Genomic DNA, 17,602 nt, shown 5'->3' with positions numbered 1-17,602 from the left:
AAGAGTTTGACTAGGCAAGGTGCAAGCACAGAGGCACAGTTTTGGAGAACAATAGGAGGGACCCCATCAGGTCCATAAGCCTTCCGAGGGTCTTATTCTTTTAATAGTACAGAGCACAAACTGAACATTAGCACAGTGGCTCACAACGCCACAATGATTCCATGGTCATATTCATAATCATTGGCACACCACAGGTCCTCCACATACAGGCACAGAGCATCTCCACACTGCAGAGCCTCAAAGGGGGCACTGAGGGCAGATAGCAGGCAGGTGCTGTAGATGAGGAGAGCGTGCCTTTTCTACTTGAGAGCTGAGCTGGCTCTGCTCATGATACTCACTAAGCCCCTTACCTCAGCTTGCCTCCAAGACTGAAGTCCCAGATGTAACAGGAAATGAGGATTTGGAATGCAAATGAGGCTTCATAGCACTGTCTCTTCCTATAAGCCTGGATGTCTCGTCCAGCCTTCTAGGCCTCATCTGGATAATCTCCTTTCCCCATCTGGAAGTCTTGGAACCAGCTAGGCTGCCTCCTAGATTGTTGTGGCCATGGTGGTCTTGTAGCTACACAACCTGCCTCATCCCGAGCCACATGTCACCATCAATAATTCTCATAGGATCGTCCTCTTCAGTGCGTGGCCCTGCTGTCTCCTCATCACTTCCATCTGGCTCTGGATTCATAGTGGCCATCTTGATACAGCCCTAGGAGTAGATGCCTAGTCTATCGTACCACCACAACCTGTCACTGTGTATGAACCTTGAGCTTGCCACAAGGCCCAAGGCAAATAAGGTAAGTGACACCACTTTGTACAGACTCTCCCACAGGCTCTGCAATTTTGGGGACACTCCTTTGCATTGTTGGGGGGTTGTAAAGCCAGACCTGCTTGCCTTCTGCAAATCCTTGGTCCTCTACTCTAGGCTTCAGTTGTACTGCCTCTTCATGACCTCCCCTGTGAGCTTCAAGTGACTCCTCACCTGATGGTGTACTGCAGCTAGTCACTCCTGCAGATCCACTGCATACCTGTTGACATCCAATGGAAGACAATCTCTTGTCCCAGCATCAGTCAAGTAGGCAAGTACTGAGTAGCCTCGTGCTCAGCAGACCAGTATGCCATCAGCATCAAAGGAAGCTTCCTGTTTCTTGGCTCTCTTGACAGCATGTGGCCAACTCCTAAATGAGGTTCAGTTGAACTGCTCCACTGGTCTATTACTCTGTAGTCATAAGGGGTAGTTCTTATCTTCCTCACTCCCATGAGCTTACATCATTCATGGAAAACCTCAGACTCAAACTCCCTACCTTGGTCAGAGTGCAGCTCCGCCAGTAACTCAGCGACGGTGGTGTCTTCTTGGTTAGGAAGTGCCATAGTCTTCTGGCCACTTGAAATAAGCCCATGGCTCCACACAGAAAATGATTGCCAGTTGCAGTGATCAGGAGTGAACTAGCAATGTCTATTATCACATGCTCCAAGGGCACCCCAACCTGGTAGAGTATTGGAGGGGGGGGGGCAACTGTGTCATGAAGGTCCTTTCCTGGTGCAACAGATGTTACAGACACAACACCATTTCTCCACTTCTCTGTGCTGTGCAGGCCCACCCAGTAGTTAATGTTGGCATAGCTGATTCAGCATCTTCCATACTTCCAGGTAGCCACTGGTATCTCCATCATGTACCTCCCACAGCAGGTCAGCCTGCAGTGCCTTGGGGACCAGAGTCTGCTGAAACCCAACCTTACCATCCATCAGCACCCATTTCTTCACAAGTTCTCCCACCTCTCCCCCCACCAGTCTGAGGGTGTTCCACTGTCCCTAATTTCGTAACAGGGCTGGTGGTGGCAACTTCTTAGCCTGTCTTGAGCCATTCCACCACTGGGCCAATAATGTTCAGATCACTATGCTGAGCCTCCAGCCAGCGCACATCAGATGCTGCAATCTCCACACATACCATCACAGGATCCCTGCAGCTGCAGTGGGCTACCTGTTCAAGCTGTCAGCATTGCAGTGCACTCTCCTTGTGCAGTGTTCCATCCAGTGGTGGTACTGCTCTGGCTTTCCTAACCAGCTTGCCAACTGTCCCTCAGGGTTCTTAAATGTCCTCAGCTAATGTAGTGCAGTGTGATCAGTGCGCACGGTGAATTCTGCCCCCATACAGTGGAAATGGTCCACCACCTTGACCACTGCCAGTAACTCTTGACACATCATGCAGTAAGTAGTAATTCATCTCCAGTGGGCTGAATTTCTGGCTGTAATAGGTGACCACTCTCTCCTGTCCCTTCTGCACCTGGGAGAGCACAGCACTGATGCCCTCCACTCTGGCATCAAAATCCAGGATGTATGAAAAGCTAGGGTCAGGATTAACCCTTTCCTTCCGGCGCTTGAAATATTTTCCCATTTGCTATGACGGCTAAAACTGGTAAACCTAGAAATTGTCAGAAAACTGTTTGAATACTAATAATTATTTTCTCTTTGTTATTCTGAATACAATGATGTACTTTGTAGCTTGATGTGACCTCTGAAAGTTCAGTTTATGTCTTATCAAGGATTCCTCCTCCTCCCGCTATGTGTTCCGTCTTCCAGAAACAGCCCGGAGAACGATGACACCGCGCGCGCGCGCGCGCACACACACACACACACACACACACACACACACACACACACACACACACACACACACACACACACACACACACACTCTCTCTCTCTCTCTCATCTTGGAAGGGAAATTGTACACTTCCAATGAGAGAGAGAGAGAGAGAGAGAGAGAGAGAGAGAGAGAGAGAGAGAGAGAGAGAGAGAGAGAGATTTCATCCCTTTTCATATCAAGTTTCAGGCAAATAACATTGTCTCTCTCTCTCTCTCTCTCTCTCTCTCTCTCTCTCTCTCTCTCTCTCTCTCTCTCTCTCTCTCTCTCTCTGACAAGTTACCTTCTACCATTTTATTATAAAATCGAAGATAATGAAAAAATTAACTCTCTCTCTCTCTCTCTCTCTCTGACAAGTTACCTTCTACCATTTTATTATAAAATCGAAGATAATGAAAGAATGATAGGTATCATCTCTCTGTTCTGATAAAACAGGTGGATCCTGCAAATCATTTTCCTTCAGGCAAATAACATTATCTCTCTCTCTCTCTCTGACAAGTTACCTTCTACCGTTTTATTATAAAATCGAAGATAATGAAAAAATTAACATTCTCTCTCTCTCTCTCTCTGACAAGTTACCTTCTACCATTTTATTATAAAATCGAAGATAATGAAAGAATGATAGGTATCATCTCTCTGTTCTGATAAAACAGGTGGATCTGAGGTATCATCTCTCTGTTCTGATAAAACAGGTGGATCCTGTAAATCATTTTCCGAGTCCTCACTAATGTCTTCGCTTTCTTCAGTTTCTTCTTCTAAATATTCTCTGTCACTGTCTTCCAACTCAGAAGCACTGCTAAATACATATGTTCTGTCCTGCTCCATGGTGAATTATGATCTGAGATCCTTTGCTCTTATCAGGATGTCTCTTCACACTTACCATGGTGCTTTCTACCCGGCAGATGCTTTCCACCCGGCGGGTCGTTGGGGTTGCCAAGTGTTGCCCCGGAGAAAGGGAAAATAGCTTAGTTACCGCTAAATTTCCAGAGCTAGTGACAACACTACATGTGGAAACATGCCAGACTTTTCCACTCACACCATCTGACTCGAGAAATTGCGCTTGGAGCTCAAAATTGAGGCGCGAAAATTCTTGATTACGGGTATGATCGCCGACGCTACGGATACATTGATGCAATCGTATATATACGATTGCCTGAAGGAAAGGTGCCTCTACCAGGGCCCCTTTCAGTTGGTCAGTGGTTGCCTGGCACAAGTTGTCCTAGCAGAACAATGCACCCTTGTGTGTCAGCTGATGAAGAGGAGGCAACAATGATGGGAAAATCCTGGACAAACTTCCTGTAGTATGTACAGAAGCCCAGGAAGCTCATCTTCGCCGTCTTTGGCGTCAGCCATTTCCCGACTGTCTTCTGTGGATCTACCCTGCAACTCCATGCAGTGGACAGTCATGCCACAGCCTCTGTGTTGTCCTCTCTGTCCCTAAATCCAGAGCAAGGAAGTGTGACTCACCATTGACAGTACCCTCAACTTGCACTGATTGCAGGGCCACGGACTGGCAGCTTAACAAGAGTGGGGCCTTGGAGTCTCTGGCTGAGAAGCCCTAGTTCCCATTCCACTGTACTTTCCTGGCAAAGATGGTGTGTGCATTGGCTTGGGCTGCAGGCATGAGTTGGCATAGTGCCTTAGTTGGCCACAGCCCCAGCAGCAAAGCTGGAACTCAAACGGCCTCCTTTGCAACTAAGACTGTGACTGGTACAGTTTAAGGCAGTCCCTCTTGATGTGTCTTTGCCACTCACACTTCCAGCAGATGCTCATAAATCCACCTGAGCCACTATCTGAAGACTGCTCCCAGATGTTGTCCTTTCTGGCTCGGAATTGTTGCCTTCTGTCTACTTCTTGCATGGTACCACTGAATGCCACAAATGACTTTAGCTCAAGAGCCCGAGTCAGCGCCTCCTGCACGCTGGTAGCATGGGACTGCTTAACATATATACTTTGAGTTGTGATGAATCTCCAGTGGTGTCAATGGACTGGTTCCTTAGGAATAATGATGTCACCATCTCCAGTGTGTCTGGATATGCCCTTCTAACCAAGTGTTCCAGCTCATGGGGCAGCTGCTGTAGAGGCTCTCCTTGCCCCCTCATCCTGTTTTGCAACCTGGCCCAGAATGCCTCAGCCTGGTGCTTGTGTCTATCTTTACCTCTGCTCCAAGGCTGCCACCACACAGTCGTAAGAGATGCTTTGCAGCAGCTTTACCTGGATCAGCACTTCTAGCACTGTACCCTTCAGGGAGGACACCAGCTGCACGGCATGTTCCCTGGAGTTCCAGGCTTGAACCTCTGCCAGGAGCTCAAACAACACAACAACCCATATCACACACTCAGTCACACACAAAACCGCACCACAAACAGCATCACACTTTATAACCCACATCTCAACCTCCACATCACACTAAACATAACACCCAGCCACATACCACCTGTCACAATATCCACACACCAGCCCTTATCTCAGTTGTATCACACATAACCACATCAAACAGCACATCACACCAAGCCACATAACAACCCATATGAGATAGCTATATGTACAAAAAGTGAGAGAAAAAAAATATCACAATATACATCACTGCCAGCCACAAAACCCATATCACTCCCAGCCAATGCATATATAACCACATCATTTTGTTTTGCCTTAAAAGTTTTGTAGTTTTCTCAAAAACAAAAATTATAGTATCAAGTTGAAAAATCACTTGTCACCTCATGGGCCACATTTGGCATACAGACCATGAGTTTGACACCCCTGTCCTACACCTTATGACATCCTAAATTCCTATCAATTCACAAAAGAAAATTGATATTCTACAGTTTTTTGGAAGAAATTAAAAAAGTACAAGGAAACTTTTGAGAGGATGGCAGATCAGACCACATAAAAAACTCTTACATAAAGAAAACTGCATAAGGGGAGGTACATCCGAAAGACTAAACCTCCCAACCAGAAATATCGCCTCCACATCATATTCTCAGATCAAAGTGCAAGGGGATGCTTTACATAGAAGGAGGGAAGGGAATGAAACAAGACCTTGAGCCTGCAGGAGAGGGATTTTCAAGGGATATTAGTGATATTTCATATAGACTGGTATTTTGACAAGTCAACAAAGGCTGAGTGGCTCCTACTATGCCAACCTGTGGAGGATTTACTGTACATAAAAGTTTAGAACATAAGAAATAAAGCAAGCTGCAAGAAGCCATCAAGGCTTACACATGGCAGTCCCTGTATGAAATATACCTACCTATTTCCACCTATCATCCACATCCATAAATCCGTCTAATCTTCTCTTAAAGCTCCCTAATGTCTTAGCAGTAAGAACTTGATTACCGAGTCTGTTCTATTCATCTACCACTATTTTTTAAGCCTAAATTTTCCAAGCTTGAACTTGTTATTTCTTGTTCTGTCCTGGTTACTGATCCTCAGAATTTTGCTTATGTCCACCTTGTTATAACCCTTATACCACTTAAAGATTTCTATCAGGTCCCCTCTTTAACCTACGTCTCTCTAAAGAATGTAAATTTAACAACTTCAATCTCACCTCATAAGGAATACTCCTCATCCCCTGTATCCTTTTAGTCATTCTTCTTTGTACTGATTTTAATAGACCTGTCTACTTCCTGTAATGTGGGGATCAGAACTGCACAGCATAGTCTAGATAAGGTCTGACTAGCGCCAAATATAACTTTAATATTACTTCGGGCCTTCTACTTATCCTAATACCCTATTTGCCCAGTTTCTAGCCTCTATGCATTGCTTTCTTAGACAGAGTTCAGAGCTAACTATAACCCCTAAATCTTTTTCGTACCCTGAACCTACACGAGTTTCATTGTTTACTGTCTACTTATGTTTCTCGTATTTGTTATCACTACTATACACATTTTGTGCCTACAGCAACATTCCATTACCTTTCACTTTGTTCCTCAGACATAGCTGTTTTCATGCAGTGTATTTCTGTAAGTCCCCAGTAGAGACTGCTCAGCTGCCAATATGGCCACCACCAGTAACTTCAATACGTGTTGTCTGCTATAATCCACCTCTGGACCTAGATCACCCAGATCATGATCTGGATCTCTCAGATGTGGGTAAATCCAGATCAAGATGTAAACAGAACACAGTCAGTGCGACCAGATCAGTGATCTGAAACAGATTTTGGTAAATAGAAGACACCTGAAGTTGGGAAGCAAAGATGGAAGCCTCAGAAGGGGCATCAGAAAGACAAAGGTATGAAAGTGTATTGTCAGATATGATATTTAGATTTGGTTTAGTGTACTCCATGTACTCCATATGATTGAAGCTCTCTTTGTTTCACCTATATATTATTAGTATAGTTTTTGTTTAATCTTGTTTATTTTAACCACAGAATGTATCTCTATATTATTTTGTATTTTAGTTTGAGTTTGTATATGTTTAATTACCGTAATAGTGATAATGAGAGGTGAAGTGAAACATGTTACTTGATGTGGCAGCTGTCTCTGGCAGGTCATCAGGAAAATATGTAAGCTCTGGATGCTGTGTGATAGTGTCCATTTATCCTCCTTGGGAATATTTTGTGCTATGTACAGGACAAGATTACAGGTATGTCAAGTCTCATGCTATGTATACTTCATGTAAAGATTATTGTGTAAATAAAACATAATTAGTGAAACGTTACATGAATTAGTGTCGGGCGCTTGTTTGTTTCCATTTGTATATGTACTGTGTTTCATAATTACATTTTTGGTTAATGTTGCTAAGATATGAGTGGTGAACTAGGTGTTGGGTGCTTGAATAATCGGGGTTATATATTTTTAATGATGTTAGCACATACATGACGTCACGTGTTTGCGAATATTTTGTCATTGATGTTGGTTTTCAAGTTGAAATGTGAATAAAGTTATAGCCAACCTGCCTAGTTTCACTGGAGTCATCATACAGAAAGGAAGAGGAAAGATGGAGAAAGGCAACAAAATGAGTACAAGCAAAGCAGCAACAGAACTGGAAAATGTGCATAAGAGGGACAAACATTGAAGGATTAGCATGAGACATCAAGTGAGAATGGATGAGGTGAGATTGATCTATACGTAACTTGGCAAGGGAGGTCTTCTGGTGTCTATTCATTGACCAATCTGGTGAACTAGCCTATAATTTTGCTGACTTCCACAACCTAAAACAATTACTGTAGCACCATACCTGCATTCCTGTAAGGAATTATTCATAGATAGGGATAAACTCGATAAATGTTCATCCCTTACCACATGTAGTCAACATTACATATCCCAATCAACCTCAATTATTTTGTTAGCTCACTGTAAGGGAAGGGACATAACTGAAATGAATTATAAAAATATGTACGTATTTTTGTGAAAAAACATTGCGTAATCCACAACACATCAGGAATTAATGTTTCTGCTGGTATGCAACATCATAATACTTAAGTGAATGCTCTTATTCAAGAAAACCTCTACATAAATCAACAAGTCAACAGAATATTCAATAAAAGAAAAAAAAATCTAAAAAAAAAATTAGCAAAATTTTCTAGTATGCAATAATAATTACTACAAAGCCAATGACATGAAAATAAGAGCTGCTGGTTCTAGTTTTGATTGAATCATGATGTTTAGCCTTTGCAATGGCATCTCCATGACATTATCATGTTTACCATTTTTTTGTAGTCTGATCTACTCTCATTGCATTCTAGTATAACTTAATTTCCCTTGTATTATTTCCCTCTTTTCTTCCAAAAACTGTACATTATTTATATTATGGTTTCAATGTTATTGTAGTAAAAGAGTAGCTCACCAATAGTCTGATACATATGGTCTTTGTAACTTATTCACTTGTTTCCTCCACTCGACCACAAATGTTCCCAGGTCAGACTGCTCTTGTATGGACCCTAAGTGTGTTAACACCTTTCTCAACTTTTTTTCTTTATTAACTTTTGATACATTTGCAGTCTTAGATCTGATTTTCAATATATAGAACACCATCTCTACTCTACTAAACCTCATCTTTTCCTCAGCGAAACACAGGTGTCTGAGGCAACTGACAGTAGCCTGTTTTCTGTTCCCTCCTACTTTCTCTATTCTCATTTTTAATCCAAAGCTGGATGCTGCGTCTATGTGCACAATGACTTAACTTGCTCTTGTGCCTATGCTGTTGAATCTTCCCAGTTTTCCACCATCTGGCAACAACTACAGAGTCACTCTCAAACTAAACTTATCTGTGCTGTATACCTCTCACCTAAATCTTCTAAGAAATTCTTTGACTACTTAACTTCCAAAATAGAGCACATTCTGACTTTCTTCCCATTTTTTTTTTTTTTTTATGTAGGAGGGACACTGACCAAGGGCAACAAAAATCCGATAAAAAAAAATGCCCACTGAAACGCCAGTCTCATAAAAAGGGTCCAAAGCGGTAGTCAAAAACTGAAGGATAAGTATCTTGAAACCTCCCTCTTGAAGGAATTCAAGTCATAGGAAGGTAGAAATACAGAAGCAGGCAGGGAGTTCCAGAGTTTACCAGAGAAAGGGATGACTGATTGAGAATACTGGTTGACTCTTGTGTTAGAGAGGTGGACAGAGTAGGGGTGAGAGAAAGGAGAGAGTCTTGTGCAGCAAGGCCGTGGGAGGAGGGGAGGCATGCAGTTAGCAAGATCAGAAGAGCAGTTAGCATGAAAACAATGATAGGAGACAGCTAGAGATGCAACATTGCGGTGGTGAGAGAGAGGCTGAAGACAGTCAGTTAGAGGAGAGGAGTTGATAAGATGAAAAGCTTTTGATTCCACCCTGTCTAGAAGAGCGGTATGAGTGGAATCCCCCCAGACACGAGAAGCATACTCCATACATGGATGGATAAGGCCCTTGAACGGAGTTAGCAGCTGGGGGGTGAGAAACACTGGTGGAGATGTCTCAGAACACCTAACTTCGTAGAAGCTGTTTTAGCTAGAGATGAGATGTGAAGTTTCCAGTTCAGATTATAAGTAAAGGACAGACTGAGGATGTTCAGTGTAGAAGAGGGGGTCAGTTGAGTGTCATTGAATAAGACGGGATAGTTGTCTGGAAGGTTGTGTCGAGTTGATAGATGGAGGAATTGAGTTTTTGAGGCATTGAACAATACCAAGTTTGCTCTGCCACAATCAGAAATTTTAGAAAGATCTGAAGTCAAGCATTCTGTGGCTTCCCTGCGTGAAATGTTTACTTCCTGAAGGGTTGGACATCTATGAAAAGACGTGGAAAAGTGCAGGGTGGTATCATCAGTGAAGGAGTGGATAGGACGAGAAGTTTGGTTTAGAAGATCATTAATGAATAAGAAGAAGAGAGGGTGACAGGACAGAACCCTGAGGAACACCACTGTTAATAGATTTAGGAGAAGAACAGTGACTGTCTACCACAGCAGCAATAGAATGGTCAGAAAGGAAACTTGAGATGAAGTTCCAGAGAGAAGGATAGAAACCGTAGGAGGGTAGTTTGGAAATCAAAGCTTTATGCCAGACTCTATCAAAAGCTTTTGATATGTCCAAGGCAACAGCAAAAGTTTCACCAAAATCTCTAAAAGAGGATGACCAAGACTCAGTAAGGAAAGCCAGAAAATCACCAGTAGAGCAGCCTTGACAGAATCCATACTGGTGATCAGTTAGAAGGCTGTGAAGTGATAGATGTTTAAGAATCTTCCTGTTGAGGATAGATTCAAAAACTTTAGATAGGCAGGAAATTAAAGCAATAGGACGATAGTTTGAGGAATTAGAACGGTCAACCTTTTAAGGAACAGGCTGAATGCAGGCAAACTATCAGCAAGAAGGAAAAGTAGATGTTGATAGACAGAGTTGAAAGAGTTTAACACGGCAAGGTGCAAGCATGGAGGCATAGTTTCAGAAAACAATAGGAGGGACCCCATCAGGTCCAAAAGCCTTCTGAGGGTTAAGGCCAGTGAGGGCATGGAAAACATCACTGCGAAGAATTTTAGGAGGCAACATGAAGTAGTCAAGAGGGTGGAGGAGAGGGAGGAACAAGCCCTGAATCATCCAAGATATAAATAACTTACAGCAAAGGTTTGAGCGAAGAGTTCAGCTTTAGAAATAGATGTGATAGCAGTGGTTCCATCTGGTTGAAATAGAGGAGGGAAAGAAGAAGAAGCAAAGTTACTGGAGATATTTTTGGCTAGATGCCAGAAATCATGAGGGGAGTTAGATCTTGAAAGGTTTTGACATTTTCTGTTAATGAAGGAATTTTTGGCTAATTGGAGAACAGACTTGGCATGGTTCCGGGCAGAAATATAAAGTGCATGAGATTCTGGTGATGGAAGGCTTAAGTACCTTTTGTGGGCCACCTCTCTATCATGTATAGCACGAGAACAAGCTGTGTTAAACCAAGGCTTGGAAGGTTTAGGTCAAGAAAAAAGAGTGAGGAATGTACACCTCCATGCCAGACATTATCACCTCTGTTATGCGCTCAGCACAAAAAGACAGGTCTCTGACACGGAAGCAGTAGTCATTCCAAGGAAAATCAGCAAAATACCTCCTCAGGTCCCCAAACTAGCAGAGGCAAAATGCCAGAGGCACCTTTGCTTAGGGGGATCCTGAGGAGGGATTAGAGCGATAGGACAAGATACAGAGATGAGATTGTGATCGGAGGAGCCCAACAGAGAAGAAAGAGTGACAGCATAAGCAGAAGGATTAGAGGTCAGGAAAAGGTCAAGAATGTTGGACGTATCTCCAAGACGGTCAGGAATACGAGTAGGGTGTTGCACCAATTGCTCTAGGTCATGGAGGATAGCAAAGTTGAAGGCTAGTTCACCAGGATGGTCAGTGAAGGGAGAGGAAAGCCAAAGCTGGTGAACACTGAAGTCTCCAAGAATGGAGATCTCTGAAAAAGGGAAGAGTCAGAATGTGCTCCACTTTGGAAGTTAATTTGTCAAAGAATTTCTTATAGAAGAGTTAGGTGAGAGGTATACAGCATAGATAAATTTAGTTTGAGAGTGACTCTGTAGTCGTAGCCAGATGGTGGAAAACTCAGAAGATTCAAGAGCGTGGGCATGAGAGGAGGTTAAATCATTGCTCACATAAACGCAACATCTAGCTTTGGATCGAAAATGAGGATAGAGAAAGTAGGAGGGAACAGAAAAGAAGCTACTGTCAGTTGCCTCAGACACCTGAGTTTCAGTAAGGAAAAGAAGACGAGGTTTAGAAGAGGAGAGGTGGTGTTTTGCAGATTGAAAATTAGATCTTAGACTGTGAATGTTGCAGAAGTTAATGAAGAAAAAGTTGAGGGGGGTGTCAGGACACTTAGGGTCGTTGACAGAAAGACAGTCCGACCTGGGGACATTTATGGTCCCCTCCCCAGATGGGGACTCCGAGGCTAGTGTAGGAGTCGCCACAATAATTTTGAAATTTTTGAGTGAAGGGTTTGTGTGTTATTAAGTGCTTGTAGTTTTGTGTGGAGGAAGAGAGTTGTCTTTAGAGGGCAGGCTGTGACTGTCCCCTTGTGTTGAGAGACACAAAGGGAAATGTTCAGTAAGGTCACAGCTGGGTTTCGTGATAGGTTCACAGCACCCGCTGATGCAGTGGTTTAGACCTCACTGGGAGTAATTATTGTTTCGGCAGGTGTCTACTGCCTCCTCCTCCTGCAGAGATCTTCATTCTTGGAGACTTCAATGTTCACCACCAGCTTTGGCTTTCCTTTCCCTTCATCAACCATCCTGGAGAGATAGCCTTTAACTTTGCTATCCTCCACGACCTAGAGCAATTGGTGCAACATTATACTCATATTCCTGACTGTCTTGGAGACATGCCCAACATTCTTGACCTCTAACCCTTTTTTTTTTTTATTTGTGTGTAGGAGGGACACTGGCCAAGGGCAACAAAAAATCCAATAAAAAAAAGCCCACTGAGATGCTAGTCCCAGAAAACGGTCCAAAGCGGCAATCAAAAATTGAAGGATAAGTGTCTTGAAACCTCCCTCTTGAAGGAATTCAATTCATAGGAAGTTGGAAATACAGAAGCAGGCAGGGAGTTACAGAGTTTACCAGAGAAAGGGATGAATTACTGAAAATACTGGTTAACTCTTGCATTAGAGAGATGGAAAGAATAGGGGTGAGAGAAAGAAGAAAGTCTCGTACAGCAAGGATGTGGGAGGAGGGAAAGCATGCAGTCAGCAAGATCAGAAGAGCAGTTAGCATGAAAATAGCAGTAGAAGATAGCCAGAGATGCAACATTGCAGTGATGGGAAAGAGAGGCGGAAGACAGTCAGTTAGAGGAGAGGAGTTGATGAGACGAAAAGCTTTTGATTCCACCCTGTCTAGAAGAGCGGTATGAGTGGAATCCCCCAAGACACGAGAAGCATACTCCATACATGGATGGATAAGGCCCTTGAACAGAGTTAGCAGCTGGGGGGTGAGAAACACTTGCAGAGATGTCTCAGAACGCCTAACTTCGTAGAAGCTGTTTTAGGTAGAGATTACTGTATTTGATGATTACCATATTTGATGGCTCATAAGATGCACCTTTTCTCCAAAAGAAAAAACCCTCAGGAAGTGAGACTGTGTCCTATGAGGCTAAGGTTCAGCATTGGGGCAGTGGCTGGTGGTAAGTCTATGGCAACAGAGGCTCTAAAATCAAACCCCAGACATCTTTGCACATGTAAACAGTGATGATTGGTACTACACCAAAAAACAACTCTTTCTTTCAAGGTAACAATATAAAACAGGTCATACTTCCTGGTAATTCACATAGAATGACACCAGTCAGGAAGAAATTGCCAAAGTAACCATGCACTACACACCATGTACCAAAACAAACATGTCGTCAGTTACGTGCTGAATCCCGGTGACACAGGCAAGCTTCACTGCGTTCTTTACAGTGTGATGCCATTACTTCCTGAGGTAAGACACACTTTCATACAATTAAAATTGCACCTATCTTTTAACATTCTTATGAACAAACTTTATTACCCCTGTAGTCTCTCACAGTCATTGCCAACGTCATGTGCTAGGTACATGTTTACAATATTGGGATCTAATTATGACTTAAATGCATGTGAGAATCTTCAAATGTCAGGTGAAATCCTTCACTTCATATTCAGAGCTTAAATCCGCTCATTTATCTTTTTTTTCATTTTAATGTCTGCCAAAACTGGGAGTGTCTTATGCCCATGCATCTTATGAGCCATCAAATACGGTATATGTAAAGAACAGACCAAGGATGTTCAGTGTAGAAGAGGGGGGACAGTTGAGTGTCATTCATTGATGAAGAGAAGATTGTTCTCTGGAAGGTTGTGTTGAGTTGATAGATGGTGGAATTGAGTTTTTGAGGCACTGAACAATATCAAGTTTGCTCTGCCCCAATCAGAAATTTTAAAAAGATCAGAAGTCAGGCGTTCTGTGGCTTCCCTGCGTGAAATGTTTACTTCTTGAAGTGTTGGACATCTATGAAAAGATGTGGAAAAGTGCAGGGTGGTATCAGCGTAGGAGTGGATAAGACGACGTTTGGTTTAGGTAACTGATAAATAATAAGAAGAGAGTGGGTGACAGGACAGAACCCTGAAGAACACCACTTAATAGATTTAAAAGAAGAACAGTGACCATATAACACAGCAGCAATAAAACGGTCAGGAAGGGAACTTGAGATGAAGTTACAGAGAGAAGGATAGAAGCCATAGAAGGGTAGTTTGGAAATCAAAGCTTTGTGCCAGACTCTATCAAAAGCTTTTGATATGTCCAAGGCAACAGCAAAGTTTCACCAAAATCTCTAAAAGAGGATGATCAAGACTCAGTAAGGAAAGCCAGAAGATCACCAGTAGAGCGGCCTTGACGGAACCCATACTGGTGATCAGATAGGTTATGAAGTGATAGATGTTTAAGAATCTTCCTGTTGAGGATAGATTCAAAAACTTTAGATAGGCAAGAAATTAAAGCAATAGGATGGTAGTCTGAGGGATTAGAATGGTCATCCTTTTTAGGAGCAGGCTGAATGTAGGCAAACTTCCAGCAAGAAGGAAAGGTAGACGTTGACAGACAGAGTTGAAAAAGTTTGACTAGGCAAGGTGCAAGCACGGAGGCACAGTTTCGGAGAACAATAGGAGGGACCTCATCAGGTCTATGAGCCTTCCGAGGGTTTAGGCCAGCAAGGACATGGAAAACATCATTGGGAAGAATTTTAATAATAGCATGTAGTAGTCAGGTGGCAGAGGAGAAGGAAAAACAAGTCCTGAATCATCCAAGGTAGAGTTTTTAGCAAGGGTTTGAGGAAAGAGGTCAGCTTTAGAGATAGATGTGATAGTAGTGGTGCCATCTGGTTGATATAAAGAAGGGAAAGAAGAAACAACAAAGTTATTGGAGATATTTTTGGCAAGGTGCCAGAAGTCATGAGGGAAGTTAGATCTTTTAAGATTGACACTTTCTATTTATGAAGGAGTTTTCGGCTAGTTCGAGAACAGACTTGGCATTGTGTTGGGCAGAAATATAAAGTGCATGAGATTCTGGTGATGGAAGGCTGAAGTATCTTTTGTGGGCCACCACTCTATCACGAAACACTCTATAGCACGAAAACAGGTTGTGTTACACCAAGATTTGGAAGGTTTAGGTCAAGAAAAAAGTGAGGAATGTACACCTCCATGCCAGACACTATCACCTCTGTTATGTGCTTGGCACACAGAGATGGGTCTCTGACACGGAAGCAGTAGTCATTCCAAAGAAAATCAGCAAAATACATCCTAGCAGTGACAAAATGCCAAAGCCACCTCTGCTTAGAGGGATTCTGAGGAGGGATTGGAGTGATAGGACAAGATACAGATATGAGATTGTGATGAGAGGAGCCCAATGGAGAAAAGAGGGTGACAGCATAAGCAGAAGGTTAAGAGATTAGGAAAAGGTCAAGAATGTTGGGCATATCTCCAAGACGGTAAGGAATAAGAGTATGGTGTTGCACCAATTGCTCTAGGTCATGGAGGATAGTAAAACTGAAGGCTAGTTCACCAGGATGGTCAGTGAAGGGAAAGGAAAGCCAAAGCTGGTGGTAAACATTGACTGAAGTCTCCAAGAATGGAGAACTCTGCAAAAGGGAAGAGAGAATGTACTCCAGTTTGAAAGTGAAGTAGTCAAAGAATTTCTTATACTCAGAGGAATTAGATGAGAGGTGATGTACTTTCTTTACCTGCAGCAGCTTTGTTCAAGAGAAAGAGAATGGAGTGATGACAAGGATAAGGGAGATGAAAGCCGATGAAAGCCAGAGTAAACAAGTAAAGTTACAATGATCATATATAGAAAATTAATATTGGATTACTGGTAAACTACAAAAACACTGAAACAACTAAAGAAATACTATGTGGTTTTCAAGTGGGGAGATAAAAGTCCATGAAGACTTTTACATGCTATTTGAGAAAATATAAGCAAGTCCACATAAAGGTGTTATTACAAAGGCTAAATCTCCCAACCTTCAACCAGAACCTGTCCTTAGTTCAAGGTGCAAGAGACAGCTCTAGAGGGAGTTAGGGGATAAAACAAAAGATTCAACCTACAAAAAAAAATTAGTTTCCAAGAGTTTTTAGTGATATTTCACATAAGCTGGAATTTCAATATGTCTGCAAAGGCTCAGCTCTTATAATGCCACCTTATGGAGGTTTTGCCATATAATCTAAAAAGTTGGCCAAATGTCCGACAAAGTTTCCTTAAACTGAAATGCCCCTCTCATATCAATGTACCAATCACTGGATTCACCTTTCATACATAATACCAGTAAAACACCTCAGAAGGCAATTGACGAGCAAAGCCATCAGTAAAGGTGTGCACATGGTGCACTTGCATAATATTCAAATCACTCTAGCTCAAAATTTTTTGAGAACCCAATGGTTATGCTGTATACTGTTGTATAGGAAATTTCATTCTGCGTTAAGTGGTATGTGTCCGCTCTTGTTGAAAGAAAAAAAAGTTGGTAAAAATTGCAGAAAACTAACTGCCAGATTATAAAAAGTTTTATCATGTATTTTGCACATGTGCAAGTGTTGCAAACTTGACACGTTTTTCATTATAACTACGGCTTATAAGACACACTTTTTTTCCAAAAAAATACCCTGAAAAATACTAGTGCATCTTCCAAGACGAATGTTGTATTGTGAGGCAACACCCAGGCTCAAGGGAGCTAGTACACTTGACTGATACCGACGTGGATTTGTATGATGAGTCATTACGCTATGATGTTAGATTAAGTACTATTTAATTCAACCTTTTATATGATGAAAACTCAGTACTTAGCTGTTACAAGTATTTCCAATACCATAATCCTTCCTGGAGCTGAACCACAAGCTTAGCCTTAAGCATAACCTCTGCCTTGTAGCACACTCTGTTTATTATGGTACTGGCAGCGGCAGGCGGCAGCCTTCCCACTCTTGATCTTGATTAAAATCATATAAAACGTTTGCTTTTACTATGCTCAAAATATATGAAATGTTTGCTCACACTATGTTCGAAGCATAAACAAAACATCTGCTCACACTCTTTTGCCATTAAATATATCAGTTACCACCTGGCTGTCACACGTATCACAAACTTTTGTCCTGAAATTATCACCCATGGCTACTTGATCGAAATGGTTTAGTTATACTATTGCATACAAGCTACAAGTTGTACAATATGCCAAAGAACATGGAAACAGAGCTGCAGAAAGACACTTTGGACCACCACCTACTGAAAAAATGATTAGGCAGTGGAGGAAACAAGAAGAATTGAGAGAAACTGGAAACAAGGCGAAGCACAATTTACGTCAAGTACCAGCAAAATGTAGTCAAAGGAGTCTTGCAGACTCCTTGTTTCTTATGTTTTAGTGTTCGGTGGTCGGGTTTATGGTGAATGTGTTCTTGTATGAGAATAACTTTTTCTTAAAAATCTCTTCCAAATATTAGGGTGCGTCTTCCACGGTGCAGCGTCTTATAAGCCGTAAAATACGGTAGTTAAAAAGTTACAATTTTGACTTTGCGCATGAGCAGCATTGCTT

General features: G+C 42.3%; 1 long non-coding RNA gene across 2 annotated transcripts in view; it reads right to left on the bottom strand.

Moving 5' to 3' along the window:
- Window positions 1–3,222: 3,222 nt before the first annotated feature.
- LOC135106804 (uncharacterized) overlaps window positions 3,223–17,602 on the bottom strand; it is a 77,811-nt gene continuing 63,431 nt past the window's right edge. For both annotated transcript variants that reach the window (XR_010271469.1, XR_010271470.1), the window contains exon 5: window positions 3,223–6,780. This is a non-coding gene — a long non-coding RNA (uncharacterized LOC135106804). The remainder of the gene's footprint in view (window positions 6,781–17,602) is intronic.

This window comes from Scylla paramamosain, chromosome 14, assembly GCF_035594125.1.
Source record: "Scylla paramamosain isolate STU-SP2022 chromosome 14, ASM3559412v1, whole genome shotgun sequence".
Taxonomy (NCBI): Eukaryota; Metazoa; Arthropoda; class Malacostraca; order Decapoda; family Portunidae; genus Scylla; species Scylla paramamosain.
The sequence above is the reverse complement of the archived record's forward strand: the minus strand, read 5'-3'. Positions and strand labels throughout refer to the sequence as shown.